General features: G+C 35.2%; 1 long non-coding RNA gene across 2 annotated transcripts in view; it reads left to right on the top strand.

Moving 5' to 3' along the window:
* The window catches only part of LOC113114618 (uncharacterized), a 29,712-nt gene extending 5,004 nt beyond the window's left edge, over positions 1-24,708 (top strand). Inside the window, exons 1-4 of one of the 2 annotated variants that reach the window (XR_003293770.1) lie at positions 6,864-6,919; positions 8,197-8,344; positions 21,193-21,293; positions 24,217-24,708. This is a non-coding gene — a long non-coding RNA (uncharacterized LOC113114618). Of the gene's footprint in view, positions 1-6,863; positions 6,920-8,196; positions 8,345-21,192; positions 21,294-24,216 lie in introns of those variants that run through there. The other variant, XR_003293771.1, reaches the window with a different exon arrangement.
* The last annotated feature ends 221 nt before the right edge of the window (positions 24,709-24,929 follow it).

Raw genomic sequence — 24,929 nt, 5'->3', positions numbered from 1 at the left:
GCTCTTTTCTACGTGTGTGTGTGTGTGTGTGTGTGTGTGTGTTTGATTACACGACCTCATGGAAATTGCAAGAAAGACTCATAATGAATGTGTGATCATGAAACAATCCAACCTGAAGCACATGAACATCTGGGGCCTGATGAACGAAGGCAGTTAGACATAAATGTTAATTCACACATCACTGAACAAGTTAAAGGGGAAGTCTCTTAATGATAATTCGGTTATAATTTACTCACCCTCAAGTTGTTCCAAAATTGTATGACTTTCTTTTTTCTGTTGAACACACAAGAAGGTATTTTACAAAACAGCTGCTGGCTTGGTAGCCATTGACTTCCATAGAATCTGTGTCCATATAAGTCCAAGAAATTGTTTGGTTATCCACATACTACAAAATATTTTTTTTCTCTCTTTTGTTATGGGTTACAATAGAAACCTGCCATTAAATGGTTATAGGCTTTGTACGGAAAATTATGAAACACAGTAATTCATGAAACAGCAAAAATCGAACTTCAGTGTACAGTAATATCAAACCATTTTTTTTCAGTTTACACAATAAATTGGCTTGAGACTGTCCCATAGACTGCCAGGTATATAAAAGTGTCAAGGTCCACAAAAGGTAAGTGATTAATGACAACATTTTCATTTTAGGGTGGAGTATACCTTTAATCCGCTATCATTTCCCACTGATTTTAGAAATAAAGTATGGGTAGGGCTAGGTTTAGCGGTAAATGTGTGTGTGTGTGTGTGTGTGTGTGTGTGTGTTGGAAATATACTAAAGCAGTTGTCCTGTATTTTTATCAGGGATGCAGCTTCATAGACAGAGTCTCATCTGGTCCTGATTTGTAACATTTTGGCGACTTCTGTATTAAAGCATGTTGAGGCTGATTCTTACACTGCTGTTAACACTGACACACACACACACACACACACACACACACACACTCTTACACTCGCTCAGTGACAAGTCCAGGTGTGTTTTATTGTTCTATGGGAATCAGTTCCTACCGCGGTCCACTTGTTGAACTAATAGGGTATTACTGTGTGTGTGTGAGCGTACAGCTTGTTTTATAGTGTGTGTGGAACTGACTTTATAATCGCTTACAGACATTTCCCATAAAACCCAGTTTCTTTCTTTCTTCTGCTACTTTTCCTCTCTCTCTCTGTTCTCAGGCCCGGTCCTCGTTATAAGGTCATAGGCTGAGCGGCTCGTCAATCACACACTCATTAGTGCAGTTTAATGACGCTGTGACCCGCCCACCTGCCTCCGGGGCTCCAGCAGGGGAAGTGAATGGGCCGAGGGGCAGACGCCTGTATTGTTTCTCCTCGCTGCGCCTCGCTCTCGGAGAGTGAAACATTATTATCCTCAAATCAAACTATTACAAACATTTCTGTGAAATACTACAACACTGTATGTGAAGTGTAGATGAAAATGTAAAACAAATAAAAATGTGAAATGTTACCTTACTAATAATGAACTAAAAGTAAACCCAAAATAAAAATAAATTAAACCTAAATAGTAATAGGCTATAAAAAACCTAATCAAAATGACAAAAGCTAAAAAAAACATAAAAAATATAAATATAGTAATATAAATAGTAATAAAAAAAAATCTAAATAACAAAAGTGAATAAAATAAAGATTAAACTAATTTTTCAATTAAAATATTCAATAATAAGCTAAAAGATATAAAGTAACTATTATGATATTAGTTAGTGATATTTAAAAAATTTGAAAAGCACATAAAATTACAAAAAACGTAAGAAAAATTGCAAAATAAAAACTTACTAATAATAAACTGAAAATATAAATATAGTATAGTAATATAAAAGTAATAATTAAAAAAGCCAAGACTAATAAAATAAAAAAGCACATGAAATTACTAAAAATATAAGTTATTTACTACTAATAAACAAAGTATAAATAAAGAAAATGTATGTAAATATGAATAAGAATATATATATATATATATATATATATATATATATATATATATATTATATAAATATAAAATAAATATTTTTTTACAAAGTAATAAAAAGGACAAAAAGACATAACATTATAAAAAAATAAACTAATCTTTAAAATAAAATAATAGACTAATTATAAAAACTAATTTAAAATATTAATAAGAACTATAATAATAACACTGCTAAATGAAATTTGGCTAAAATTGCACTGATAAACACAAGGCAAATGCACATGAAGACACATACTGTTTTATGTCATTCGTTGTACTTTTGAAACATTGTATGAAATATTCATAAATTGTGGGATACTCTGGCCGTGGACCAGACCAAGGTCATGGCTTAACTTCTCAGAGGAGTGTGTGAAACTGAGCTGTTCATTCATCATCTCGCTCTCTCTCACACAGAGCTAACTAATTATGATGGCTTGAGCCACTAATAGGCCTGAAACTGTGGATGTGAGTGAGGTCACAGGTCGTGACCTTTCACCCCTGACAGCTCGTTCGCCTCTCCAGCGAAAGGTCACCAAAGAGCACGTCTTCCTGTCTGTGAGCTGATTGGCTCCTGGGGAATTCCTCTGAGCGCAGGGAGTGGAGGAACATTCCAGCACGCGGAGGAGGGACGCCGAGAGATAGATGATGCAAACACAGCGAGAGGAAAAGAAGACAAATTGTTGCGTTCACTGCGGCTTCTCTGACCTCAGCCTTGATAATCGTTGTCTACGGTTTCACGGCGCAGCTGTTGTGTTAGTGGCTAACAGCTAACAGAACGCCGCGTGGACGGAAACGCCAAACACCCACTGAACAGCAGACCCATGCAAATATGTCTGTGTTTCACAGAAAAGCACAAGGTTATTTTCTACAATAGAAATACATGACTTGCAAGAATTCTTGCAGTTCATTGCTAAGATATTTTAATTTTTTTTTTATGCCATTTATAGGAGTATGCAAGTAGGAATTCATGCTATAATCAACAGAACAGCCCCAGTTATGACATACCTTCACTTTTTTGTTATTGTAGCAAATAAACTAAACTTACTTGTAACTAACTTACAAATATAATATGTGCATGTCATTTTATGTGTTTATTTATTTATTAATTAATTGATAAATAAATGTATTTACTTTGTTACTGAACTATTTATTTATTTATTTTATTTACTTATGAATAAATTTATTCATGCATTTATTTATTTATTAATTTTACTTATGAATGAATTTATTTATTTGTTTGTGCATTTATTTATTTGATAATGCATGAATTTTTTAATGAATGCATATTTTTCCTCCATTTATTCATGATTAAATAAATTAATGTATTTATTTAGTTATTATTTAAATTGATATATTTTAGTTATAACACACGCAACTCAATATTGATACCAACAGAGTTTGAGTAAAATTAATATTGTGCAAAAGAGTAAATTTTTAAATAGACCGATCTGTTTTTGTGCATTTTTTATATTGAAAAAAGCAAAAAATACCTATAGCCAACATTTATTCCAGCGTGTCAGCTGTGTTTTAGCACAGAACACTGGTTTAATTGACTTGTCCTGGATTCTGCAGTGTGTGTTATGCTGAGAGTCTCTCTGTACAGTAATTCTGACAGTTATTCTGTGGCTACAGTGAGTCGTATGGCCTTTGACCTCCAGACTTAATGCATTCAAAGTCTGTTTCACTGCTCAACATCAGGACTAAGAAAGAATGTGTGTGTGTGTGTGTGGGAGAGAGACAGTAACTGTTCTTAGCTAGCAGAGATGTATAGTAACGAAGTAGAACTACTTCACTACTGTACTTAAGTACTAAAAGGCGGTATCTGTACTTTACTAGAGTATTATTTTTTTCTCCTACTTCCAATTTTACTTCGGTACATATTTTCGCTGAGTTTAATACTTTTACTCCGATATTTTTTTTTATGTGCTGCATCGTTACTCGTTACAATTATAAAAATGTTACGAATCATTCCATTACAAACCACTGCCAGAACTGTAGATGGCAGGTTTGATGAAGCTGCCACATCATTGAGCGAATCAAGCGAGACTGCGCGTGCTGACTGAACTGCTGTGAAGACAGAAATGAACACCGAGCCGAGCCAGATAATGACTCGTTCACGAATCAAGAACCGGTTGCATCGGTTTTCGGATCAGAGGGGTTACCAGGATGTCATGTTTGGGGGGGCATTTGGCTTTTTTGGGGGGGCAACATAAACAACTGAAAAAATCGGCGCAAAATTAAGCTATACTACACACAGTCTGTTTTAGTGCATATCTTTTTTCTAAGCCAGGAACCCAGAGATAGGTACAGGGCCCCTATTAGACTATATATAGGGCTGTAACATAAAAGTTAGTTAAACCCGGTCAACATTAATAATATGATGATGATATTATTATTATTATTTACAGATTCATATATAGAACAGATCACAGTGATTGCCTGATGATGAGTGACAGGTGTTTGCTTGTGAGAAGACTTGCTACACGGGTAGGCTTTTTTAAAATTAATCTGAAGTGACGTTTGTATAGACAAGAGGTAAATTAATTTGTTTCTTCTAAGCTGTTCCAGACGTAGGTGCTACCATAAATTCACCAGTTAGCCTCTTATAAGTTTCTTTGTGAATGCGGCCCCAGGTAAAAAAAAAAAAAAAATGCATATGCTCATTTGAACAGTATGAGAACAGTATTTGAATGGTATTCTCTGGTTGTAAGTGGCTTTGGATAAAAGTGTCTGCTAAATGAATAAATGTAAACATGTAGGCGGCCTAGATAAAAGGGAACATATTAGGCTACAGGGGGTAAGGAGACTTGGAGAGTTGAAATAAAAGATATTTTTGTGAAACTATAAGAATTGAATTTATGATCTCATTAGCAGAGGCAACATAACTATTTTTAAATATGGTTTTATTTTATTTTATTTGTTTATTTAATTTTATTTATTATTAGTGGTGCTTACATAGGCAAATGTTATTATTATTTTACAGGGGTGTGGAGTCTGTATGGGTTTGTTCTCCCTCAGGGGTTGAGTGATATAATAAAAATCTAATAAGTCTGTTTTTATTTGATTTTTTAGAAATCATGATTTTATCCTGATTCTTTGTCATGTTGTTTTTTCTATTTTGCAAGCTGTTTGAGCATCACGGCCAAACTAATTTCCCTATTATAAAGCATTTTAAGGTAACAAAATATGAAAAAGTATGGCAGATATTTAGGCCAAAGTGCATGGATGAAGATAAAAAGTCTTTGTTATTATTTTATCTTTGTTATTAAAAAATGAGGACAAAGATACACATTAAAAATACAGATATTATACAAATAAAGTGTTTTATTTTCAGGTACAAGAGATGTATAGCAGGAGCATTGAAAAAATTAATGAACAAATATAAAAATATATATACACTGATTCCTATTAAAGCAGCATGTACTGCCTACTGTCCCTTTAAGACCTGCATGCATACAGACATGCATCCTCTTTCAGTTGTTTACTTTCATTTTAGACATATCCAACTTAGTCTATACATAAACCTTGTGTGTTTCGACAGTATTAGCACAGAACATAACTTAGAAATCAGGCACAGTTTGAAGGGCTTTTTCGTTTTCGTGCCGCGCTTTGATTAGAAGAACCGAACGTCAGAAAAGCACACGAATGAAACTTTTAAATAAGCAGTAAGGATTTAAAGCAGATGCAAAATAATAATAATTATCATTATTATTATTATTATTTTGTGAATAAGTGCAGTATCCTGTTTGAGTAACTCTGCCGTTGAGATAACACTTATGTTAATGTATTATAATAATTCCGTGGCGCCAGAACTGCTGCAGCTGATAGAATGTGCGCTGAGGCAAGATCGTGGAGGCATTTTTATCGTCCACAACCAAAAATATTAATATACTACCCTCGGCAGAAATTGAGGACAGGGGGCAGACCGGACCGCGAGGCACTTTAGCGTTGGACCTCAAAGTCGTAGTCGCAGAATTCTCTGACTTTCAAAAAAACCCTGTCTCAGTCAAAATCACGATGTTGCGCTCTCAATGCACTTCGATCCCATACGCTGTTTTGGGGTGGCAACTGGAGTGGCTAAGCTCATTTGTGCCACCCTTGTGGACACGCCACTGCTCTAAGGCTCTGCCAGGTAAACATTTCATTGGCGTTCTAGTCTCACATGATGCACTTTTTCTGAGCCCGTAAGCCTGAAGCGCGCGCGCACTGTCAAACAGCGCCAAACTGGATTTTTGTTGGGTCAGACTCATCTGCTACTGATGGAAAAATATGCACAAAACAATCAACTTTTAAATGTTTATTTATCATCAGAGGGACAGTCCGTTTCTCGGGGAGGCAGGGCTTATCCTAGGGGAGGCACTGCCTCCCCCAGCCTCCCCCTAGACACGCCCCTGTTTCGGATGACCAGTAACGTTAGTTCTTTCTGACAGTTCGATTCAATAAACCAGTTGAAGAAAACAGTTCACCGATTCCTCAGTATCATCAGCTCCTCGGTTCACGAATCGGACGCGTCTGACAGAAACTGTTCTTGACTCGTGAACGAGTCATTATCTGGCTCGGCTCGGTGTTCATCTTCAGTTCTCTCTTCACAGCAGTTCAGTCAGTTTATTGTTTGAGTCAATGAATTACTCCGGGATATTGGTTTGTTTTAACTCAGAGGGAGTGTCAGACACATTAAACAAGTTAACAGCTTAATTCATCTGTGGATTAATGCGTATTGGAGACGCGAACTGTTTAAAACGATTCAGTTCGATTTGGTGAACTGTTTCAAAAAGATCCGGTTACATCGAATGATTCGTTCGCGAACCAGATATCACAAACTGCTTTGTTTTTAACTGTCTTACAACAGACACGGAAGAGAAGACAATGCTGAATAAAGTAGTAGTTTTTTGCTATTGTATTTTCGATGCTTCAAATTCTAAATGACCCTCTGATGTCTTATGGGTTTGAAACAACATGAGGGTAAGTTATTAATGACATAATTTTGCAAATTGGGCGAACTAACCCTAGTAACCGTTTTTTTGTTTACAAGAAGTTACAGTCAAAGGAATTGTGATTGTCCTTTAGGTTAATCATTTGAAATAGTACAAACAATATGTTCAAACTTTTGACTATTTTCTTTAATAGCTACATAACACAATACTTCTACTTTTACTTTCAGTACTTGAGTAGTAAATTTTAAAATAGACTACTTGCAATACTTAAGTACAAAAAATTTTGAATACTTTAGTACTTCTACTTAAGTGTGGTGCTTAAAGAGCACTTCTACTTCTACTCAAGTCACATTTTTGATAGAGCACTTGTACTTTTACTCAAGTATGGTTCTCTAGTACTTTATACATCTCTGTTAGCTATTGACTCATCTGCATAGCATCCTTCTGAACACAAATGCATGCTCAGAAGAGACTGATTTGAAGTGTTTTATACAGGCCATATAAAATTTGTATTTTTATTTATTTTTTTATTTAAACGTGGTGTTTAAGTAATGCATATTGTGTTAAAGTTATTATTAATATTTTTTTAATTAGCTTTTAGTTTTTTTTTTTAGACATACATTTTTCTGTGTTTGAATTAAGGTGATTTTTTTGGTAAAAAAATTGGTAAAACTAGCATTTGTGTATTAATTTTTATTTTCTTATTTTTAAAACATTACTATTAATATTATAAAATGACTAGTTATATTTAAGTACATAGTAAGTATATTAATTACAAAGTTTTTCTTTATTTTTGTTCAGTGTATTAGTATATTGTGATTTTAATTTTATTTTAATTTTTAGTAATATTATGTACTTGTGTTATATTTAATTAATACTGTTAATGAATATTACTATATGTTTTTGATGTAATGTTAGCATGTATGCTTATATTTATGTAAACTAAAAAAGTCTCAAACCTTTGAAAAAATAAACATTTTTTTTTTTTACTCTGAACTAATTTTAATCAATACCTGTCATACTGAATGACAAGTATATTTATAAACAGGTTTTCACCATGCAGGATATAAGCCATTCCACCTTTGAAGGTTTCCAAAATAAGGTTTCTTAGTAGGCAGCACAATTATAAGCACGTATAATTATGCTGCCTACCTTTAAGAAGGCCAGGACCGCACCTATGATGCCTTAAAATGCTGTCTAGATAGGCGGCATGTGGGTTCAAACAGAGCTAGTGTGTGTGTGCATGCATATATGTATATATGGGTGTATTCAGGTTCATATATCAGTTTTTTTTTCTTCTTTCAGAGGAATAGGGAGTAACTGGAGGAATTTTGAGATGGAACAGATTACCCATAATTCACGGGGATAACTTAACTGGACCTGTTTCCTGTCTGTCTGCGGATCTGAGCAGAGCTGAGCGTTTGGAGCTGGTTTGTTAACTCACGTGAGAAATGTAAAGAACAACTACACACACAGACTTTTCAAACTAGTTACACAAACAAGATACTCACATTTTCTAACACAAAGCCTTCACAGATTATGTTTTTGGCTTATTTTGTTAGCCTTATAGATATTTTTGACATTCAAAATGTTTTGTTTTAGCAAAGTGGTTAGCGGTTTAAGACTTTTCCCCAGTTTAACACTGCATGTAAACATCTTGACTGTTCATATGCCTTGTGTTTGATATCAAAACTGTAGGATGCAACGAAACCCAACAATTTCAAAATGTACGCGTGTTTTCTTGTGTTGTGGGCTTTTATAATTAGCGGGTTTTTGATAGTTATCAGTGTTTTGTTGTATGTAAACACACTCGACACGCACTGACAGCAGTTTGACGCTACAGTTGCTAACATTGCTAACAACTAGTTGCCAAGGCAGTGTTTCTCAATTTCATTTAACTTGATGTACTAAAATAACTAAAACTGAAATAGAAATTAGTATCTTTGAAAGAAAAAAAAACTAATAAAAATTAAAGGGAAAGACAACACAATTACTAAAACTAAAACTAAAAAGGAAAAATATAACAATAAAAACCAATTCAAAATATTAATAAAATATAATAATAGTAATATATAGTAAATGGAGGTTTGTGTGTTTATGAGTTCAGTTGATACCAGTGTTATTGTAGTATCATTTATATACTGTTGTAATATTTATTCATACCTTAAATGAGATGTTTTCAGTTTCATTTTAGTTTTAGTACCTTTATGTTTTTGTCCTTTTTTAAATATTTATATTTCTAAATTTCAGGTTTAGTTACCAAAACAACATTTCTCAGTTTCATTTTTATTTTCATTTAATATTTATATTTATTTGTTATTTTAGATAAGCACTGAAAACACATTTTAAAAGTTGTAGTTTTAGTTAACGATAGCTAGGTTTCCATCCTTTCCATACATTTTTTTTTTCATTCCACTCCATAAAATCTTTTTTTTTGCGATATAGATGATGGAAATTGCATTTATCCATAAAATTTTTGATGTTTTGATATTGACAGCGAATATGAGTCAAAAAAAAAAAAAACCGTTGCAAAATTTGCTGTCAAAATTGAAAATCCATCTAACTTGCTTTTTACTGATAAAAATGTGTGATTGTTGCATTAGTTTAGGTGTATCGCAAAAAAAAAAAAAAAAAAAATCATAACCGATAACCAATGTTCGTTAAGCCATTATTAATCATTAACCGACTAAATTAAATTACAATTAAATTATGTGGCTGTGACCTATTAAAAATACCTAAGTGACAAAACAAGAAGTGGCAGCCTATATGCAGAATTTTGTTTCATTTGTGTGATGCTCTCTTGAGAAACCACCATCCATATTTTACTATTTCCTATATTTTACAAAAACACAATATTTTTTTATTCTGAATGAAAATAAACCAAATATTTAAAATGGTTGCAAATTATGTCTTACTCTTATATGACCACAAAAGAATAAATATTGTAAGTTTTTTCCACTTTTTCAAACAGAACTGAGAACAAAACAAGAATGAAAATATAAGCTAACAAGCTAATGTCAAATTTTGTAGGCCTACCTTTTTTACAAAATTAATGCGTAATAACTTGCAACGTAAAGGCAACACCACGAACACGGACATTGCCTGTAGGTTAATTCTGTCATGTTACACCACATTTATTTTATATAGATTTGAATGCACTTAAACGGAAAAAGATTGTCGACACATTATCCATCAGCTATATCTGTAAAAATTATGAAGCGCTAAATATTTTTCCGCAAAAATTCCTTTAATGGAAACCTGGCTCATTTTTATTAGGGATGACATCATCACGCACACCATTTTATCGGTAAAAAGCAAAGTGGATGAAAACAGTCTGGAGACAGCAAGCCTTTTTTTTTTTTTTTTTTTTTTTTTTTTTTACATATATTCTCTTTTTCGATAACAAAACATTATAAATAAACTAGATGATAACTCGGCTAATAATAAAACAGGGTATGTTTAGAATAGCATACTTGCAAACTATTTTTGCTCTTTTTGCAGTATGCACAGTATTTGTTGTCTTTGCCCATGTAATAAAAAAGTGCATTATACAGTAAACCATACTGTTTCCCACAATGCAATGCCTTTGACTTGACCTTGCATGTATAGTTTGATGAAAGCACAAGTAATGAAATCAGCTGCCATTTCCTTCTTGACAACTTGATATTCCATCAACATTTCAGACAAATTCAAAACTGTTGTTTAAAATACAAAATAATATTTGTATGCTGCCCACTAAATGAAACATGTCACATTACATACTCCATACTGTGTCACACACTATTATTTTTATGTTAAATGATCAGCCAGTGTGCAGTATGTAGTATGTAGTAAGCAGCACATGTGTGTCGTGTCACGTCAGGTCGCTCGGTTTTGGAGTGAGTCCAAACCTGGTCTAATTTAATCAGAGTTTTTGGCAGTGCTCTCTCCTCACTCAAACTATCTAATTAATTCACTAAGTTAATTAACTCTCCTCAGCCTGAATCTAATTATGCCGTCCGTTCACAGACGAGTGGCTCTAAACAAACATGTTTTATTCCCTCATTTACTCTCCGTCTCTCTAGGAACAATTAGAGAAGGAGAGCTTTGTGTTGGTCCTGCTCTTTTTCTTCGTGTCTTTGTGTACGCAGTGGAATCTACAGCGCACATGCTCAGGTTTACTCGGGTTAATGTTTTCTCCTGAACTTATCTTCTCTGTCTGACCCATTTCCTCTGGATAATCACTTTTGGGAAAGAATCCCAAAGTCTCTCTCTGTCTATCTGTCCGTATCTCTCTGCTTCTTATCCTCTTTTTCCTCATTCTTTGGTTTATGGAACTTAGCGGGTTTTTTTGTTGTTGTCTTGTTCTTGGAAGCTTTTAACCCTATAAAGCCTGCTGTGTTGTATTTGATACACAAGCCTCTAAATGATCAATTATTATGTAAAATCTTTCAGTGTAATTGTAGAAACGTCCAGCTTCAGCTTCTGCTTCTGCTGTCAAATCTTGACTGATTTTGATCAAGTAAAGTTCAGAATTACTGCAGTAATATCTCCAGATGAACTCTTACTGGACTGAAGCAGCTCAGCTTTACTTGATTCTCCATCAATCATGTTTTAGAGTCTCAAATCTGATCCTCAGGATCTTTTGAGGAGCATTTGTGTCCAGAAGCTTTCACTTTTTCACTACTTTCACTGTTCCTCAGTGGAGGAAAGATCTTCACAAGCTTCCAGAACATCTCACATCTTCTGAGGAAAATGCATTTCTTCAGCTCTCAATCACTGCATTATATGTTTGGATCTTTTAGATCTCATTTTACTAAGACATTATTGGAGATACAGAGCGATGATTGATATTTTTAGTTAGTATCTGCACCAAATGGCATAGTTTGGTCCGTTTGATTCTCTAATCAGTGCATATCCTAAATATATTAGACTATATGAGCCATAAAAGCCACCTGCTATATTCTCAGTGTAGTTTAAGGAAGTAATTGAAAATTCATGATTTGTTCACCCTTATTTTTAGAGAATATGTTAAAGAATAAACCCTGACATGATTATTAGAGGAACCCAGCTAACAAGGAACATTCTTGAAACTTTAGCTAACCTTCAGACAAGGTTCTCTCAAACTTATGCACAAACATTCTTCCACAAACATTGATAGAATGTTTGTTCAGAGTTTTCTGCTCTTTAAAATGTTGGTTCAATACATAGTCCATGGAATGTTTTATGGAACGTTCATCTAACGTTTTTTAAATGTTAACTGTTTTAGAACATTCAGAGATTCAAAAGTAATACTTGTTTATGTTTGGAAACGATACAATGGAATGTTCATGTAACATTTGCATAAACTTTAAAAATACACTGGACATTTTAAATGCTCAGAGGACATTCAGAAATAACTTTTCATAACTTAATGGGAACATTAGCAAAATGTTCTTAGAACACATTTTTGTTAGCTGGCAAGTCATACAATGTTTTTTCTTGTAAAAACAACTCAGCTTCCAATTTTTCCGTCCACTTTCAGTAAATTTGTGATGTATTGTGTAACAGGACACACTGTGCATTGACTATCCGAACGGCATCCCTTGTAAAAACATGCGTGACCTTTGACCCTGCGTGTGTTTTGATAGTGGTCATTCCTGAGGTTTTCATCACACTGCTCTGTTTTAAATCCTTCTGATGGCTCACACACACACACACACACACACACACACACTGTGTCTCCATATTTCCGTGAGTCACTGGGATGATGGTTTGTTGCTGTTTGGATAACTGGTAAAGCATACAGACTCCTGCGTGTGTGTTGAATGATTGACTGTGACGCCTACAGGTCATGCTGTGTGTGTATCACCACACACACACACACACACACACACACACACACATTTCCTCGAAGGTTTGTTTCTGTAAACACTGATTGTTTATAATGAAACTGCACATAATGAGAACACATTTACACACTGTATTCAATATTTACAGATGCACACTTGCATGACCATTCAAACACAAAGAAAACTGTCATCAAGTCATCAAGTTAAACTGATTATTTTGCCATGTATACACAGTTTCTACATCCTGTACAAAATTAGTGTGCTGCAAATTGTCTGTGTCAATCTGGTCTCCAGAAATGGTTTGGATCTGTGTTGTTTTGTAGTGTAATTTATATAATATTAGAGCCATAAACTGTATATAAACATGGACGTATTGTAGTGTCCGGGACGTCACCCATAGGTTTCTGAAGAGCATTTTTGAAGCCAGAAGTAGGCGGAGCTGGCCGTCGCCATCTTGGCAGCATGTCACTGCGCGTCACTTCCAGATAATCGAAAATGTGCAAAGAGGCGGGATCTGGTTGCTGAAACCACGCCCACCTAGCTCGACAATGGTGACAGCAATGGCAATCCACCTGTCACTCAAGTGGCCACGCCCTTAATTATGCAGAACTTCAAAGCTTAATATAATTTAAATGGATGATTTTTTTTATCTCACAATTCTATTTTTTATTCAGTGAGAGAAAAAAGCTTTAGACTCCTTTCATATGAGTCTTATGTGTTTTATCATTCAGCAGCTGAAAACAGTGTTTGTTCAGACTCTGTCCATGTTTCAGCATGATCTTGCTTCTGTTTTGATACACACACACACACACTGAGCGAGAGAGACACACACGCACATAGAAGGTCAGAGATACTTGACATTATGTTAAGCATGTCAGTCATCCTTCAGTCTCTCTCTCTCTCACTCACACACACACACACACACACACACACACACACACAGTCCAGTGGGAGCCCTGTGGAATCTGTCCCATAATGCACCATGGGAAACACCGAACTGAGATCTCTTCATTCTCCTGCTCTCTCTCTCTCTCTCTCTCTCTCTGTGTGTGTGTGTGTGTGTGTATTTGCAGAATCTTCTGGGTTGATATTTTCTGAGTATCTCATTCATCAATGACAGAAAAAGTTGTGCTTCATCCAAAAAAGCTGGCCAGCAACTTTACGCTGCCTTTTAAAATACCTCAATTTAGTTCAAATATTAGGCAGTATCATATTTATTCTTTGCCGAATATAAATAAATATATGAAATACTTATGTCATTTAATATAATATAATTTTCCTTGTAATTAAAATATTTTACAAATATTTTACATTATATTTTTTCCTGTAATATTTTACATTTTTATATTTAATTACATAATGATTTATGCATATATGCAACACTGAAGTATGAATAAAATGAAGAAAATTATCTTTTTTCCAAAAATAGCATCGTATGCTTATTATTGCATTAAGTTATGCATTAATTTAGCTACCTGATAAAATCAAACTTGGACTCCAGTGTAAATTAAATCAAAATCCCTTTAAGGCAAGTACGTTCATTTGGCGGCAGCTCAAGCACAACTCTTCTTTCCTTGAACTGATAAAGATGGAAATCTCCAAACCTGTTTGTCATGATTAAGTTTCAGTGTCACATTTCAAATCTGCAACAACAACGTCATATATTTTGCTACTTTAGCTCAGTTTAAACTATAAATCTATTTCTTTTGAGCAGATCGGGCGAATGCATGTGTGTTGTGGAGTAAACACAGTATCAGATACTGGCTTTTTTTCTATGGATGCCAATTTGTTACATTTCCATTGATTTGAAGAGGCTTGTCTCCTCCTCATTCTGACTGCAGATGCTGCCTGTAGTGTTCAGTGTTTTGCCCTTTATACAATATAATATGCCCTTATTATTCATGTCTCTCTTTAATTTACGGTCTGTCTAGGGGTTCCTGTTTTTGTTCTGCTTAATGTGAGCTGAAGTCACAGTTTGTTTGTGTGTGCAGTATGTTTTATGGTGCTAGTGGATACACATATTCACACACACACACACACACACACACACACACACACACACACACACATACATCAGTCATTCAAATCCAAACGAGTCTTAGATTCTTTGACCTATAACTTTCTCTCCACTCTTTTCCTCCCTTGCTCTTCTTCCTGTGACAGAAATAACCATTTCCTGTTTGGCTCTGGCTGCTTAGGCTTCACTCATGTGGATCTAAAAAGGTCCAAATCAATCAATCATTAAATAGATCAAGAAAGTTAAATGTACAAACCTTCTTTTGGTTTGAAAATTTGCAATTAGAAAATATGTATTTTTATTCTGAAAAGAAATTGAAATGCAATGCTAGTTCAGTTATTTAAAATTAAAATGTTAGATTATATGTTTAGAAAAATATATCTATAAATATTAGACAACTAAAGGAATTAGAAAAGCTGCCTTGGAAAATGACAAAAATATTTATAATTTGGATCAATAAAATGATTAACTGGAAATAAAAATAATACTGAAATAAAAATGAAAAAATTCTTAATAATAATTTAAAAAAACTATTAAATGACAAAATTTAAATATTCAATATAAATATAAAATAATGTAAATAAGTGGTAATAATATATATAATACTATATACAGTTCATAAAACCAAAATAACACTAATATAAATCTTATCTTTAGTTTTAATGCAATTTTGCTAAAAAAAAAAAGGTTTATTTAATTATTGCTTCATTTACAGTTACAGTATTTACTACTTTTATTATTTGATTTAAACTACTTAAGCTCTTCTATATACAAAATAATAATAATAATCCACAATTAGTCTATAATATCTGCTTCTACATGACACGTTTATTTTAATCTGGTTTCCCAGTTCTCATACTTAAACACAAAAATGTCTGATCTGTCAATGGTTTGTGGGTATTATCATCTGAGCATATTTTCAACACACTGTGATTTGGCTTGACCGATCTGGCTTGTTATTCGGGATGCATTTGGGATGTAATGCTTTAGACTCGGAAGTGATGACAGTTCAGCTCATTCAGCTGAGAGCTCCTGCTAAACAATGAGAGAGAAATCAAATACTGCTCTAATCTGTCTAATCTACACCGTCTCACACACACACACACACTGAGAGGAGGATGTCGGGACAATGGCCTGGTCTCAGGGGCTTCGCTATTGTGTGAGTTTCATGTGGAAGCTGACCCGTCTTTCCCTTCCCACACCCCACCTGAGAGAAACCTGAGCTCTGGCTCTATCAGTATCACTCTTTTTGACATAATTACACTTACTTTTCATCTGCATCCCTGTTTAATTAATGCTACTAAACCATCTGGCTAACTCAACCATCACTAGTACTGTAGCTCATTGTATAAATGTAAATCAAACGTATAACACTAAGTATTCTGAAGTAGCATAATCACCCATAATGCATTGAAACCATTCACTTGAGACATGCAAAATGTTTTAAAAAGTGCTTTTATTTGAATTTAAAAAAAAAAAGTCACATGGTCTTCAGAAATCATTCTAAGATGTTGATTTGCTGCTCGAGAGACATTTCAAATTCACATTTCTTTGTAGAAACTGATGCATTTTATTTTTCAGGATCCACAGATAGAATAGATTTTAGCATTTAATTTTAAATCGTATCATTATAAATGTCTTTGCTGTCACTTTTGATCAGTATAATGTGTCCTTGTTTAATGAAAGTTTGAATTTAATAACTTGATTAGTTTATTACTGTCCTCTTGCTGTTTGAGTTTATATATCTTGTTTTTTTTAGCGTGCATCATGTTCTCATTATCAGCTGCGTGTCCTGTTAATCAACATGGTTCAATCACTTTATTGAGGTCAAGTGTTTGTTAAAAACATAAGTGTAATATAATCTGTGCATGTGAATGAAATAAAACACCCGTTTGGATTTGATTGACAGAATAAACACAACACATCTCAGCATTTAATCGGAGACAAATTGAGTCCAGATGTAGCGGGAGAGTCACACACACACGAACACGCTCCGATTCCCGCTTTCTCACTGGAAGATCATGAGCTTTCCGTTGCCAGTAGCTCAACAATAAATCCCTAAATATCTTTTTCCAGTCGTCTTTATTGATCTGTGAGTTGGACGCTGCTGCAGCTGTGTGTGTTTTTGGATGTTTAGTTTGTTATGGACTAGTCATGTGAAGCCTAACTGATTTCTATCAGTGCAGGTAATGTTAGTGTGCATTAGTGAAGGAGTGCTAGACTCTCGCTCATTGTTGGGTTGATAGCAGCTGGTGGGTAGATCTGTATCAGTCCACCTCTTTCTCTCTCTCTGTAGGGTCAGTCTGAGGTCAGTGTGCTGCCCACCTGTCAGCAGGTGCTGGGACACAATGACACACCTGTCCCTGCACACACACACACACACACACACACACACACACTGATGAACTTTTGCTCATGAGGTGCGTTTGCACTGCCAGTCATGAAACCTACTGAACACAGTGAGCATTGAATATTTTATCTTTCTGTTTCCCTCTCCTGTCCATCTGTATGTTTTCTTGTCCCAGAGTGCATTGCTGGAATATGTGTGAGAGTGAACAGGAGATGAGGTCACAGGAAGTCAAGCACTTAGTGTGCAATTGTGTGGAAAAAGGACACTTCCTGTCCACTTACCCAATTCCTTATGTGGAAGGTCATTGTTATGTTGAACAGCAATAAAAAAAAAAAGAAAAAGAAAAAAAAAAAATATATATATTACATATACACTTTAGTTTTGTCTTGTTAGGCTGGCCTTTTATTGTCCACACCTGTAATAATCATGATTTCTAACCAGCATCTTGGATAGATTATCTCGGGAAAGTAGAAGTGCTCACGAACACAGATTTAGACAGATTTGTGATCAATATTTGAGAGAAACAGGCCTTTTGTGTGCATAGAAAAAGTCTTAGATCTTTGAGTTGAAAACGGGGGCGTAACTAAACTGATGCATTTATTATTTTGTTCAGTGTAGGTAGATAAATTAACGAATAGTGTCACCAAACAGAATTAAAAACAGTATAGTAAAATCTAAAATAAAAAAATTCATGAATAATAAAATAATTTACATTTACTTAATAAAATAAAATATAAATTAAATATCGCTATTGCAAAAAGTGTTTTTTGACAAACAAAACTAATATGTTTTGACAGCGCCACTAAGTCACAAAGTATTATTTTTCGGCCTATGAATGGAGCATTAATCTTGAAAAATGCTTTTACAGTAAGACAAATTACACAAATCGCCTCTGTCTTTTTTTTTTTTTTTGCTAACTTTACACAAAAACTCTTTCCCGGCTGAAACACAGCAGACACACAGTGAGCAAGGAGAAAGGAGTTCTGAATAATCTGCTCTAATGTTCACTTCTTTTCACAGTCACACACACACACACACACACACACACACACTCGCTGTCTGTGAGAAGCTCTCTGCAGTGAGAAATCCGACCCGGCATAAAAGCTTGGGAAAAATCCCCACAGCTACTAAATGGGTGATTAACATGACTTAGATGCCTGGATTTGTGTGTGTGTGAGTGATGTGTGATTGGTTGTGTGTGTGTGTGTGTGTGTGTGTGTCGTCTCTGCCTCTGTCTCTCTGTAGTGTATGATGACAGTGTGTGTCAGTGGTGTATTATTGTGGCTCCAGGTAAGTGAGATCTCATCTGACTGTGTGTGTGTGTGTGCGTGTGTGTCTGTGTGTGTGTGTGTGTGTGTGTGTGTGTGTGTGTGTATGTGATTTGTGTTCACTCTGTCTTCTGATATCACACAGTAGACACCTGTAACTCTGCTGGCATCTGAGCTATCATCAAATATTAAATCGCACACACACACACACACACACACACACGTTTGTTTTTGTGAAAAGTGTGTTCATCCCATAGGTGTAATGGTTTTTATACTGTACAAACTGTATATTCTATCACCCTTCACCAACCCTACAACTAACCCTAACCCTCACAGGAAACTTTGTGCATTTTTACTTTCTCCAAAAAAAAAACTCATTCTGTATGATTTATAAGTGTTTTGAAAAATGGGGACATGGGTTATGTCCTCATAAGTCACCCTCTCCTTGTAATACCTGTGTCATACCCATGCAAACACACAAACACACACACACACACACACATTGATATCTTCAGTAGATTCAGAATGAAAGAAATAGCTCGTCATGGCATCATTAGCACACTAGACACTCAAAAGCTGTTCACCCAAAGTTCACCCAAAAATGAAAATATGCTGAAAATGTCCTCCAAGCTCCGAGTTTGTTTCTTCATCAGATGGGTGTGGACGGTGAATGGGTGAATGGGTGCCGGCATATAAAAACATCACAAGAATCCACACCACTCCAGTCCACCAGTTCATGTTTTGAGAAGACAAAAGCTGCCTGTTTGTAAGAAACAAATCCATCATTAAGACGTTTTTGACTGTTGCTTCCAGCTAAATAATAAGTGCATGGGGTCAGTCTGTGATTGAGGATAAAACCGTCTGTGTGTCCGGAGAGATTGAGACAGCACTGCTGATTGATCAATACTGTCTGCTGTCTGATTTAAGAAATTGTTTTATTTTTTTTTATTTTTATCACTGATGCAAGATCAGTGTCTCAACTATTTATAATGTCTGAATTGACTGACAGACAAACTCTGACCTGACTCTGATATATCTGTCTGTCTTTTGTATTCGAGTACAGATTTAAAACTATGAAAATGTTCACGATGCTTACAGTGTGTATTGTGTTCTGCCTTCCTGTGTTTCTATTTGTGGTCTGTTTGTGCCTCAACCGGTCACTCTGGGTTAGTGTGTGTGAGTGTGTGTGTGTGGGTGTGTTTGTGTGTCATGACCTCTCATTGTTTTCCTGTCATTCTTTCACTGGGTAGAGAGAACTCAAGAGGTCAGAGGTCAGAAAGTCAGTGAGTGTGTGTGTGTGTGTGTGTGTGTGTGTGTGTAGCTGCACTGCTCTCAGACATTCTTCCGGCCTTTCCCACAGAAAAACAAGAGTCAGTTTTTTGAAGAAAATATGAATGTGCAAAACCCAGTGCCACGATGTTGGAATGTTGTAAGCGATGTGTGTCTGCGGGATTTTTAAACCAACTCAATTCAGCTGCACTGACACTATTGAATGAGAACAGAATTAAACTGAGTTGAGCTAACATACTGTCTTTATACTGTCTTCTTTAGAGCTGAATTGAACTTGTTTCAATTTTATAATTAATGAACTTTACAACACTTGAACTGAATCAGCAATTGATTCTGTTATCTTCTGTAAAAATGGTTATAGCTGAAATTAAACTCGTTTCTGATTCATAACTGATGGGCTTGCAACATCAGTGCTGGCATTGAACTGAATTGAATCAGCATTGAACTGAATTGAGCTGAATCGTACGTAGAGCAGTTTTAGAGATGAATAGAACTCGTTTCCATTTCATAATTGGATTTTGCAACACTGACACTTCTTGAATTAAATTACATCAGTATTGAACTGAATTGAGCTGAATAATGACATGAACTTTGCAACACTGACACTGTTTTTGAACTAAATTGAATCAACATTCAACTGAACTGAATTAAAATGGTCTTCTCCTTTTCAACACTGACACTTAAATTGAATCAACTTGAGTCAACATAGACACTTATTGAACGGTGCTATCACTGATTAAATTTGCTTTAAAGTGAATCTCATTGAACTGAATTGAATCATCTTTAAACCAAACTGCACAGAATCATTTCAGTTTCATTGCTCAATTGCAACACTGACTTTTTTTTAGCACTGTAAAGATTTATACGTCATTTCATAATTTCATGACGCAATTTGCTACATTAACCCTGATTTTCATGCTTATTACTGTGAAAACTGCTTTGAAACGATCTGTAATCAATGTGACTTGACTTAAACTTGTTAAGACACTTTTTTGATCACCATCTGATTCGATAACAGTACCATCATGCTCTTCATTGCATCAGTCCACACACTTTTCGTCAGCAGCGTAAAGAAATGAAAAGCGTGCTGATTGCCATGGCAGCTAATCTCTGTCCATCACTGTGGAGACACACACAATGGGACGCAGGACAGCTGGAGCTGTGTGTGTGTGTGTGTGTGTGTGTGTGTGTGTGTGAGAGAGAGAGAGAGAGAGAGAGAGAGAGTGGGAGAGCTTGTCTCTATTTGTAAAGCGTAATATCCGAGGGTCTCCTGAAAAAGAGTCATGCAGAGCACAGTCTGTGTGTCTGAGATGTCGAGGTGTGTGTGTGTGTGTGTGTGTGTGTAAAACACATCTAATCTCCTGAACCACCACCTCATCATTTAACATGATAGTAACACACATCAAAGCGCTGCTGCGGGCCACACACTCTCAACCCTGCATGTGTGTGGGATTATGCAATTACACTTCCCTTTCTTTTTCACTCATTCCAGTGTGATGTCATCACCTTCAGTCTTTCTTTCATCTCATGTCTTGTCTCTCTCTCTGTCTGTCTGTCCGTCTGTAGGAGGGTAACAGTAGCTGTGGCGTCTGCTTCACTCAGATCGGTTCGAGGTGGAAGGGCTTGTTCGAGCCACATTTCATCACGTTACACTGGATTTCTTAAAGGTACAGCATATGAAATGAGATAGTGTCATGTCACACGTGTAGAACACAGAAGAAGATGTTTAGCAGAAGCTCCAAATATAATGAAAGAGAATGGGGCTATCCAGCTTTAAAAAAAAATGACACAAAACCACCATTAAAGGATCATAAAAGATCACATTTCCCTTCTGGTGCATAAACATTTTCAAACAAAGATGTATCAACCCAGATTTGATGTTTTTGACAAAATGGCATTAGATTGAGAAGAGTAAAAACATTACCTAAACAACTGAAATAAAATATAAATGTATTTTATTTCAGCTAGTTGGCAGATTTTTTTAGTTTAACTTGAAGTACTTATATAACTAAATTAACTAAACGTAATACGTATATATATCTATATATATATATCTATATATATGTATATGTATGTATCTATATATTTATATTTGATTGTGGTATTTATTTATTTTGAACATTACACACATTGCACCATTGTTCAAATGTTTTGAGGCAGCAGAAAATTAATACTTTGATTTAGCAAGGACACATTAAATTGATTAAAAGTGACAGCAAAGCCATTTATAATGTTTCAAACGGTTTATATTCCAAATAAACACTGTTCTTTTGAACTTTCTATTCATCAAAGAATCCTGAAAAGTAACATGTAGCACAGTTTCCACTAAAATATGAACTGTTTTCAACACTGATAATAATCAGAAATGTTTCTCGAGCAGTAAATCATCATATTTTCATGATTTGTGAAGATCATGTGACACTGAAGACTGGAGGAATGATGCTGGAAATACAGCGGAGCATCACAGGAATACATTATATCTTAACAAATATTCACATAGAAAATAGTAACCGCAAATTGTAATCACATTTCACAATACAACTGTATTTTTGATTAAATAAATGCATGCTTCTGGTGAGCAGAAGAGACTTGTAAATGCTGTTATAGAGTTTTCTGACAAGATTTCAGACTTTAGTGGATCACATGGAAACTCTCGGTCAGTGTTCGGTCGTATTTCAGCTCCAGGATCTTTCCCCTGATTCTCTCTCACACAGAAGTGACTCTGCTAGCGGATGGTTCACGTTATATTATAAAGAGAATTACGAAACTGCAATTTTCCTAAAGTTACTGTTCCACCTCATGCGATCCGCTGCCAGCATTCATCCCCTGCTTCATTACGCCGTTTGAGACTCACACGGGACGGAGTTTGAGCCCAAAACAGCCCTCGGGGGTTAAGCTACACACCAGTGGACGATGACATCATGTGAGGGCACACAAAAACACTCAAGATGGCCGGAAAACACACACACACACGTAGCCTGAGGTGTGTGTGTGTGTGTGTGTGTGTGTGTGTTTTCCGGCCATCTTGAGTTTCCTCAGCAGTGGAGCTCCAGGCCCCTGGCTGTCGTGACTCTGTGTGTGTGTGTGTGTGTGTGTGTGTGTGTGTGTGTGTGTGACTGTGTGTTTCCTCGACTGTCGTGCGCTCAGAGCTGGAACATGTTTCTAGAGGAGCATTTAACAAGCGATCACGTTTACCAACCGACTCACACTGACTAATGCAATACAACACCACACACACACACACGTTTGTTTTTGTGTAAAGTGTGTTCATGCCATAGGTGTAATGGTTTTTATACTGTACAAACTGTATATTCTATCACCCTTCACCAACCCTACACCTAACCCTAACCCTCACAGGAAACTTTCTGCATTTCTACTTTCTCAAAAAAACTCATTCTGTATGATTTATAAGTGTTTTGAAAAATGGGGACATGGGTTATGTCCTCATAAGTCACCCTCTCCTTGTGATACCTGTGTCATACCCATGTCATTATACACACACACACACACACACACACACACACACACACACACACACACACAGTAGAGTTAGTGGTGAGTCACGCTAATGGCGAGTGTGTATTGTTTAAGTTATTTAGAGATATACAAATACATTCAAAATGTTGGTGAGCATTTGAATCTTTTTGAAAAGTCTTTTCTGCTCACCAAGGCTGCATTTATTTTATTTGATTAAATACAGTATAAAATGTGACATATTATTGCAATTTAAAATAACTGTATTCTGTGTGAATATACTTCTTTTCTGTGTAATGTATTCCTGTGATGCTCCGCTTTATTTTCAGCATCATTCCTCCAGTCTTCAGTGTCACATGATCTTCAGAAATCAGAATTATATCATGATTTAATAATCATTTCTGATTATTATCAGTGTTGAAAACAGTTGTGCTGCACAATATTTTTGTGGAAACTGTGATGCATTTTATTTTTTAGGATACTTCGATGAATAGAAAGATCAAAAGAATGGTGTTTAATTCAAATAAAATATTTTGTAACATTATAAATGTCTTTACTGTGACTTTTGGTCTTTCAATTCTGTCCTTTATATATAAAAGTTTTAATTTATTTTTTAAAAAATGTATTACTTTTATATATAAAAAGTCGGAGTTACCTTTTTTAAAGTCGAATTTTCAGTGTGGTTTTATAATGAAATAATCTGAGGCTTAATTTACTTTAAATGTGGCTAATTGTAGATTGAAGATTTAATTAAAGGAGTTGTTTTTAAGTGACAGTAGTCTGTCACATTTCACCAATGAGTGAAATGTGACTGTAGTACACTTCTAAGTGCACTTAAAATGTGTACCTAAAATTAAAAGTGCACACTATACTGACTGAAACTTTCCTACAGAAAGGAGAAAACTTAATTACACACTTAAGTTACTGAACCACACACACACACACACACACACACACACACACACCAGCCTCAAGATCTTATCTGATGCAACAGTACTTAACAAAAAACTTAAGTGAAACAAGACCCTGAGAGAGACTGAGTTAGAGAGAAAGAAAGAGTAGAAGCTAATGCCACGCTGCTGATATCATCGTCATCTTCATCATCTTCTTCATCAGGTTTAAAACAATGCGCTGCGGAGGGAGGAGGCGAGTGAAAGGAAGAGCTGCGTCCCTCTCACCTGCTCTGAAGGTGTGTCGGTCTGACAGCTGAAACCAGAGACGCTTTTAAGGTTTCCGGTTACAAGCAGAAAAATAGAGTGAGACCTGGACTGCTTCCTTTTATCTGCTGGAACCCGACTGAATGATGAGAGACGCGTGGATGATGGATTCAGTCGAGAGCAGTCCAGTGCTGTCAGTCAGAAATCAACAGATACCAGAACTACTGCAGTTATTCTCACTGATTTAATGGGATAAGGAAAAACGGCAAAAATAACGGCTTGAAGGAGATCAGATATTATTTACTATGATTTTACTGTAGTAACAACTGCAGCGGGTAATGTGCTGGCACCAGTGATGGTACTTTATCATTTCCATATTTCTACAGCATGTATTTACATGGTTCTCCAAGGTACTTTTCAAAATAATACTATGCTTTTACCTTTACAGATATCCTCAAAAAAAAAAAAAAAAAAAAAAAAAAAAATATATATATATATATATATATATATATATATAAATGATAAAACTTGCATTTTTCTAAACTGAACCATAATTATAGCCAAATAAATAAATATTTAAATCAAAGTAAATATTTGGTTACTGTGAGGGTTAAAAAAAGATAAAAAATAAAAGTTAAAAAACCTTAAACTTATTTTGTTTCAGTTTATTTC

This window comes from Carassius auratus, chromosome 15 (genome assembly GCF_003368295.1).
Source record: "Carassius auratus strain Wakin chromosome 15, ASM336829v1, whole genome shotgun sequence".
Taxonomy (NCBI): domain Eukaryota; kingdom Metazoa; phylum Chordata; class Actinopteri; order Cypriniformes; family Cyprinidae; genus Carassius; species Carassius auratus.
Note: the sequence above shows the minus strand (reverse complement) of the source record. Positions and strands in the feature narration are given on the sequence as shown.